The following is a 10,006-nucleotide window of genomic DNA, read 5'->3' on the forward strand; positions in this document are numbered from 1 at the left end:
TAGAATGTAGTTTCACGTACTTGTGTCTATTTTGTAAATCATTTATAAAACCTGCATGTATTCTCATCCCAAAAATATTAGATTTTAAAAGTGGGACTATAACTCACTTTCACAGATTTTTACTTCGTCGAGAAGTAAGACTTGGCCACTGTTGATTCACGAACCTATAACAATATATACATATATATTAAAGTATGTTCAAAATATATTTACAACACTTTTAATATATTTTGATGTTTTAAGTTTATTAAGTCAGCTGTCCTCATTAGTAACCTACAACTAGTTGTCCATAGTTAGATGTACAGAAATAAATCGATAAATATTATCTTGAATCAATCCACGACCCAGTGTATACGTATCTCCGTATTGATCACAACTCAAACTATATATATTTTGGAATCAACCTCAACCCTGTATAGCTAACTCCAACATTCACATATAGAGTGTCTATGGTTGTTCCGAAATATATATAGATGTGTCGACATGATAGGTCGAAACATTGTATACGTGTCTATGGTATCTCAAGATTACATAATATACAATACAAGTTGATTAAGTTATGGTTGGAATAGATTTGTTACCAATTTTCACGTAGCTAAAATGAGAAAAATTATCCAATCTTGTTTTACCCATAACTTCTTCATTTTAAATCCGTTTTGAGTGAATAAAATTGCTATGGTTTCATATTGAACTCTATTTTATGAATCTAAATAGAAAAAGTATAGGTTTATAGTCGGAAAAATAAGTTACAAGTCATTTTTGTAAAGGTAGTCATTTCAGTCGAAAGAACGACGTCTAGATGACCATTTTAGAAAACATACTTCCACTTTGAGTTTAACCATAATTTTTGGATATAGTTTCATGTTCATAATAAAAATCATTTTCTCAGAATAACAACTTTTAAATCAAAGTTTATCATAGTTTTTTAATTAACTAACCCAAAACAGCCCGCGGTGTTACTACGACGGCGTAAATCCGATTTTACGGTGTTTTTCGTGTTTCCAGGTTTTAAATCATTAAGATAGCATATCATATAGATATAGAACACGTGTTTAGTTAATTTTAAAAGTCAAGTTAGAAGGATTAACTTTTGTTTGCGAACAAGTTTAGAATTAACTAAACTATGTTCTAGTGATTACGAGTTTAAACCTTCGAATAAGATAGTTTTATATATATGAATCGAATGATGTTATGAACATCATTACTACCTCAAGTTTAGTAGGTAAACCTACTGGAAGTGACAAGAATTGATCTAGCTTCAAAGGATCTTGGATGGCTCGAAAGTTCTTGAAGTAGGATCATGACACAAAAACAAGTTCAAGTAAGATTTTTACTCGAATTAAGATAGTTTATAGTTATAGAAATTGAATCAAAGTTTGAATATGAATATTACCTTGAATAAGAAAGATAACCTACTGTATATAACAAAGGTTTCTTGATCTTAGATGATTACTTGGAATGGATTAGAAAGCTTGGAAGTAAATTAGTAAACTTGAAGGGATTTTTGAAGTGTTCTTGAAGTGTTCTTCCTATGATGATTATAGCTTGATTCTTGAAGTGATTTTTGATGAAGATGATGATTAACTACTGGAAAAATACGTTCATAATAGTGTGTGTGTGTTGAGAGAGAATTAGAAAGAGAATTGGAAGTGAAATGGAGTGAATGATGAGTGGTAATTGGTGAGTGGTGAGTGGGGTTAAAAGGAGTTCTAGTTAGTTGACTAGCTCATGGTAGAAGTTAAAATTGATTAGTCATACATGACATAATCAAGAGTGGAATCCCATGCTAGTTCCTATTGGTATATACCCATAGTAAGTACGTTTTGAAGCTGTGTATAATACGGATAAGAATACGACTAGAATTCTTGATGAAAGAAAAGAATGGGAAAGTAACTGTAACCATTTTCGTTAAGTATGAGTGTTTTGATATATGTCTTGAAGTCTTCCAAAAGTATTTTAATACATCTAAATACACTACATGTATATACATTTTAACTGAGTCGTTAAGTCATCGTTAGTCGTTACATGTAAGTGTTGTTTTGAAACCTTTAAGTTAACGATCTCAATTAATGTTGTTAACCCATTGTTTATTATATCTAATGAGATGTTAAATTATTATATTATCATGATATTATGATATATTAATATATATTAATATGATATATATACATTTAAATGTCGTTACAACGATAATCGTTACATATATGTCTCGTTTCGAAATCCTTAAGTTAGTAGTCTTGTTTATATGTATATAACTCATTGTTAATATACTTATGGAGATACTTACTTATCATAATCTCATGTTAACCATATGTATATCCATATATATATATCGTCATGTCGTTTTTACAAGTTTTAACGTTCGTGAATCGCCGGTCAACTTGGGTGGTCAATTGTCTATATGAAACATCTTTCAATTAATCAAGTCTTAAAAAGTTTGATTGCTTAACATGTTGGAAACTTTTAATCATGTAAATATCAATCTCAATTAATATATATAAACATGGAAAAGTTCGGGTCACTACATTTAGTGTTCTTGAAGATCTTGAAGCATAAAGCTTGTATCTTTAAGATACATGAAGATCATAAACACAAGTTTTGATCTTTATAATAAAACAAAGAAATCACAAGCTAGATCTAACAAGTAAATGAAGATTCAAAGCTAGAAAGCTTGAATCTCTCATGTTCTTGAAGGATTCAAACCCAAGTTTGAATCTACAAGATATAATAAGATCAAAAGCTAAAAGCTAGATCCATTAAATGATGATGATGATGTCGTGGATGAGAAGGGGAGAAGAAGAGAAAGAAAAATTTAAAACTTACACTTTTTAGAGTGAGAAAGACTAGAGAGAGAATTAGAGAGTAAGTGTGTGTAATTTGTAAATGAAATCAAGTGTGAAATGAATGGGATAAGCTTGGTATTTATAGGAAGTGAGGTGGTGGTGAGGTGTTTAGGCCGTGGGGTTTGGGAGGGGAAAAGGGGGCCACCTTTTTGCTTTTTGGTTAATGATTGTTTAAAGTTGGTACTTATGTTAGGATCCCATGCAACATTAAGGATAATGCTTAACAAAAATGCTAGTATGTTCCCTTTAATAAATGGGCATTTGTCTTTCATTATTATGGGTCACTAACTTATTATAATTGGGCTAATTAAATAGTCCACTAGCTAGTGTAGGGTGGGCTAAGGTCCAACAAGGTAGAAAGTCCAACAAGACCAACTAGTGTGCTATAATAAATTACTAAGCGTAATTAAGCATCCAAGAACCCAAGTAATTGTTATTATAAAATAACAATTAGTATTTCGTAGTCATAATATTCCGATTATGACCAAAGTTAAACGTGTACACAGTACGCAGTTCGTTCTAAACGTCAAGTGACACTAACGGTCATAAAGGCTTTCGGAAATCAAGTTAAGTACCCTACGTACTTAAAGACACGTTTTCACATATAAACGAAAGTATTCCACATGTAGTAAGATCCCAGAGTATAGTATAGCTCAGTACGCACAAATACGCAGTTTCGTGAAAGCACAAAGCACAAAAGTAAGTCAAAAAAGTCGGGTCGTTACACCAACCCTACATTGTTCAGTTCGGTTGTATGCATATTTTTACTACAAAATATCGTATTGTGAGTTTCGTTTACTCCCTTTTTAAATGCTTTTGCAATATATATTTTTGGGACTGAGAATACATGCGCTGCTTTTATAACTATTTTACGAAATAGACACAAGTAATTGAAACTACATTCTATGATTGGATTATTAAACCGAATATCGCCCCTTTTAGTCTAGTAATCTAAGAATTAGGGAACAGACACCCTAATTGACGTGAATCCTAAAGATAGATCTATTGGGCCTAACAAACCCCATCCGGGTTACGGATATCCCGGAATGATGGGGATATTCTAGATGCATTTTGTTAATGTCGGTTACCAGGTGTTCACCATATGAATGATTTTTATCTCTATGCAGTTTGCGAAATGCCTGTATGAGATGTATGATATTTATGAAAATGAAATCTTGTGGTCTATTAAAAATTATGGAAATGATTGATTATGATAAACTAATGAACTCACCAACCTTTTGGTTGGCACTTTTAAGCATGTTTATTCTCAGGTATGAAAGAAATCTTCCGCTGTGCATTTGCTCATTTTAAAGATATACTTGGAGTCATTCATGGCATATTTCAAAAGACGTTGCATTCGAGTCGTTGAGTTCAAAAAGATTATTATTAAGTAAATGACAAATTAAGTCATTTATAGATTGGATATTATGAAATGGTATGCATATTTGTCAATTCTCGATGTAATGGAAGTTGTCTTTTAAAAACGAATGCAATGTTTGTAAAACGTATCATATAGAGGTCAGTACCTCGCAATGGGACCAGATGTTAATGTATTCGTCCATATGAATTTAGACGGGTCGTCCCAGCCTTAACCCTTATACATATAGAGAGTAACACTATGCAATCTCTATCTCTATCTCTATCTCTACTGCACTTAAAAATAAAATCATAAATGAGTGACAAATCAAGTAACAAACCACATCTTAACCATACAATCATGTTTAATCACTTAATCATAGTCATTGATTTTAAATTTTAATCTAATAAAATCATAAATGAGTGACAAATCAAGTAACAAACCACATCTTAACCATACAATCATGTTTAATCACTTAATCATAGTCATTGATTTTAAATTTTAGTCTAATGTCACGTGATTAAGGGGGTTTAGGGAGATTAAATCTCCTTAATACACCTCCTATAATAATAAATTAAAGCACGGGAAAAAGAATGCACGTTACGGGTCTTTGGATCTACAATTCATTAGACTATTCAATCGGCAAAAAAAAAAAAAAACAAACACACTCTCCATATTCATAATTACCTAAACTAATCGTTTTTGGGCGATGTTTTTATTGCTTCGATTTAAATTTAGTTTTGTTGATTTCAGGCTGGATCAAGTAACGAATCGTAGTAACGGTATAAATTAAGAAGAATACCGATTTGAATACAGGTAATGTTAATCGTTTTCCATTTGCCATATTTTATGTGAAATAATAATAATAATCTAAATTTAGAATCTGATTTGAATCAGATGTTTAAAAAAATCAATTTAATAATTAATATATCGGGTTATCATTCGAAGTATTCACCATTCTAGAACATATAATGTTATCATCTTCCAGATTCAAGGTATTATGTTATTTCAATCTACTAGATTTATAAAATCAGTTGCTATTTAATATTTTAAAGAATATAAAAATTGATGATGAATGTCAATTGTTGATTTTATAAGTAAAAGGGTAATCGGTAGAGAGTAGATTTTGAGATTTTGATTAGTATTGTTAATTGATAACTGTTGATACTGTTATAATTCAGTAGGCTTATAACTACCTTTAGTGGTTTGATTCTTGATGTTATAATTCAGTAGGCTTATAACTACCTTTAGTGGTTTGATTCTTGATGTTATAATTCAGTAGGCTTATAACTACCTTTAGTGATTTGATTCTTGATTTAGAATACTAATAATGAAGTGTAAGAACAAAGATGATAATGGAGAGAAAGAAAGAAACACTTTGTAAGTGTGAGAAATGGTGCAAGTTTAATGCTTGCATTCATGAGTATTTATAGCCTAAAATCTCAATATAAAAATACATACTTTGTGTACCAAAATTGACTATATGTATACACCAAAATTGACTATCCATATCTATATTATTATTATTATTATAACACTCCCCCTTGGATAGCAATTTTATTTTGTTGAAGATCAACTATAAATTACTGCCTCGTTAAAAACCTTGCTAAAGAAAACCCAGTGGGAAAAAACTTTAGCTAAGGGAAAAAGAGTGCAGCATGGAGTTGACTCCCCCTCAAGTAGACATCGCTTCAGCTGTTACATCTTTTGAACATGTCTCATGCCAATGTTATGAACGTGTGTTCTGAAAATAGCAGTTGGAAGTGCTTTCGTGAAAAGATCAGCAGAGTTTTTGCTAGATTGCACATATCTCATTTCAATCTGGTTGTCCTTAATGAGATTTTGAGTGTATGAGAAGAATCTAGGTGGTATGTGTTTTGTTCGGTCACTTTTGATATACCCTTCTTTCATCTGTGCTATGCAAGCTGCATTATCTTCATAGATAGTTGTTGGACTTTTATCGCGTTCTAGTCCACAAGAATCAGTAATGAGTTGTGTCATTGATCTCAACCAAAAACATTCTCGAGTAGCTTCATGTAATGCAATCACTTCGGCATGATTTGACGATGTAGCAACAAGTGTTTGTTTTTGAGAACGCCATGATATTGCAGTACCTCCATTTAGGAATACATATCCAGTTTGAGATTTAGCTTTATGTGGATCAGATAAATAACCTGCATCTGCATAACCAACCAAATCTTGTTTTGATTCGTTAGAATAAAATAATCCTAAATCAGTAGTTCCTCGAAGGTATCGAAATATGTGTTTGATCCCATTCCAGTGTCTTTTGGTAGGAGCAGAGCTGAACCTTGCCAACAAATTAACTGCAAAAGAAATGTCAGGTCTTGTACAATTTGTAAGATACATAAGAGCTCCAATTGCACTAAGATATGGTACTTCTGGTCCAAGAATGTCTTCTTGATCTTCACATGGACGAAATGGATCAGCTTCAACATTGAGTGATCTAACAACCATAGGAGTACTTAATGGTTTTGCCTTGTCCATATTGAAACGTTTCAAAATCTTTTCAGTATATGTTGTTTGATGTACAAGTAAACCATTAGGCATATGCTCAATTTGTAAACTATAACGACCCTCATTTTTCCATTATATATTTTTCTAATATTAAATGCCCAAACAATATAATCAAAACTTAATGATTAAACTTTAATCAACAATTGTTAAGTATTAAGAGTTAGAAAACATATTAATTAACTTTGTGCAATAATTGACAAGTTAATAAAAGATGAAAATAATAAACTGTTAGTCGACACTCACTGCTAATTAAAATTTATGCATTTATGTAATATTATAACTGATAACCTATAAGTAATAAATAAAAATTGACATTTATATAAATAATAAAACAATTGAGAACTAAATATATACAAGTCATGAATTAGTAAAAAGAAAATAATACTTATCATGTAGTAAATGTAAAAAATAATAATAGTAATAATAGTAATAATAATGAGACTAAAGAATCTTAAACAATTACATCCTTATGTTGACTAAAAATTAAAATAATATATATATAAACTAGTACCACCTATTGTTGACTAAAAATTATAAAATAAAATAAAATCATTAATTAGAACATCCTTATGTTGACTAACACTCTAATACTTGCACTATATAAACTCCTAGTTTCTCATTCACAAATCACACTAAAATCCTCTCAAAAACAATCTCTCCCTCTCCCTCTCTTGTGGTATTCGGATCTTCAAGCTTGTTCTTCGTGTTCTTCAAGAATCTTCAAGGAGTTCTTCAAGATTTTTAAGGCTTTGATCTTCCATCTTCATCGTGTTCATCTTTTCTTTGTTAATTATCTTGAATCTTCAAAGGTATAACATAAACCCTAAACTATTTACATAAACTTTAATCTTTGTTAATTCATATTCATATTATAAACTTGTTATTCATAAGTATATACATAAACACTCCTAGATTTATATATACATATATACATGTAAAAAAAAAAAATATTTTTATGTATATATACGAATTATATATACATATACATATTAAAACCTTAAACCCTAATACTACTTATACTAGTACTTAACATGTATACACTATTACTATTACTAGCACCTATAACCTACTACTTATATTGTAGCACAAAAATATTTTGGGATATGTATTAGAGATGTATAGATCTTCGAACTTTCTTGACGAATGGTTTCTACGAGATTCTAGGCAGAGGGTTTGGACTTCCGATTTAAAGGGTCCTATGGCTCAAGCCCCTAGATCTAAATTAGCCATTCGAAGGGAAAGGGGTGATTGGAAGCTTATCTAATACGGCAAGTATCCTAAAATGAAAAACACTCATAAAAGTAGAAACTCTATAGTCATAGAAACTTAGTAAAATAAGAAACTTTCTAAAAATGGAAACATTATAAAAATAGTAACTTACTAGGAATAGAAACTTAGTAAAACAAACTATACTTAAACACATACTTAAACTTAAACATGGGCAAAACACTTAACTACTCTTAAATGTCAATAGGTTGACTTTCCTGCTCACTCGTTCAACTCTTTATTCCGAGGAATAACTCTCTCTCTACTTACTAAGGTGAATTCATAGCCCCACTCTTTATTGCTAGCAAACTTATTTAATTTATTTGGGGTGAGACACATGCTGCTTTTACTATTTACAATTTAGACACAAGTACCAACTGCTAAAACTATGCTATACCCGGCTATGTCCGACTAAGTCCCTACAGTGATATTTTTAAGTGCTGCGGCATGCTTATTTATTGGGGGTAGGCCTATCGGGAGTAACGTCCCCGATACATTTGACTCAGTCTTTGTATTACTTGATAATGAAATTAAACCGACAAGGACAGACACAACTTGTCATGGGGCAAACTTGAACGTTCAGTCTAAATATCACGCACTGGCATAACTTTTTGATCCTGCGGGAGATCAACCTTACAAATTAAATCTTGTGGTCTAAAACAAACGGTCAAACTTATTTGTTAAACCTATGAACTTCACTCAACCTTTTGGTTGACACTTTAGCATGTTTTGTCTCAGGTGCTGTTTGATTCAAGCTCTTATACTTACTGCTTATGTGATGCTACTTGGACATAGGATCAAGAGATATCGCATTTATTACTTCTGCATGTGAACATTTCCATTATTGTTACTCCTATCATTGTAACTACGTTTCATTTTCCGCTGCGTGCTCAATAAAGTTTGTTTTATCATTTAGTATTGTTCTCGTATATTATAATATGTTGGTTGATTTGATATTAAGTCACATTTCACCCAGGCCCTAACTGGGGGTGTGACAGATTGGTATCAGAGCAAACCAGGCTGTTATAGAGAACCAGGATTGCATTTTTATGTGTGCCTTACTTGTTAGCTAGGGTGCCTTAGCAATCTAGGAAACTATAACCTTTCCTGCCTTGGACTTAAAGCACTTAGGATTGTCGTATAATCTTAACAATTATGCTTTAATAAACTTGACTCAAAGATTCTAATCAAGGTCTCTTTCCTAATGATAGGATGTCAAGCTCAAGCGTTAACAAGTCCAACAAAGCAACTCACAACCCTACCACCGAAGTAGGTGTTGGACACTCTTCAACTTCGAGACCAGTTCGAATTCCTCTTTATAATCCTGCTTCACCACCGCTGAATTATAGCCCGAATACTATTTTAGATTCACATGGGTCTCCTCAATACTACCCAACTCCGAGAACCCAAGATAAGGGAAAACGGCATGAAGAAGTTGGTCCATCAAGGAAGAGAGCCCGATCTCCTTTTTATGATGGTCCTAAGTATGAAATCATGAGATTACGAAACGATACCGAGAGAAACATTGGAGGTCTACTTCGCCACATGGAAAGAGTGGATCGTCGAATGAAGAAACTTATGAAAGAAAACGTCGAGCTAAGAAAGGAGTTGCTGATGCTAAAGTGCGAGGAAGAACGAAACACTCGCTGGGGAAAGCAATCACTTGCTTACCTCAAGGAGGATGTTGATGTCCGAATGAAAATGGAGAAAGGTCGAGTCGACGAACAACTTGCCATAAGAGAGTACAACACTAATGCCTTAAACAGTCGTGTTACCAACCTTTATGACAACTTCGAGTATCTCTATGAGAAACAAAAGTCGAAAAATGAGAAAGTTGAGGAGTTTATGAAGAAGGTTGGAGACGAAATATGAAGACTACTTCAATCTTAATATTTCCTAGTTATTTTTCCTATTTTCCATCTATGTAAAGGCTGTGCCTTAAACAATTTCTATTTCCGAATCGTGTAATAAAGGCTTATTTAATGCCTCGTTCTAATAATATAAA

Source organism: Rutidosis leptorrhynchoides, chromosome 3 (genome assembly GCF_046630445.1).
Source record: "Rutidosis leptorrhynchoides isolate AG116_Rl617_1_P2 chromosome 3, CSIRO_AGI_Rlap_v1, whole genome shotgun sequence".
Lineage (NCBI taxonomy): Eukaryota > Viridiplantae > Streptophyta > Magnoliopsida > Asterales > Asteraceae > Rutidosis > Rutidosis leptorrhynchoides.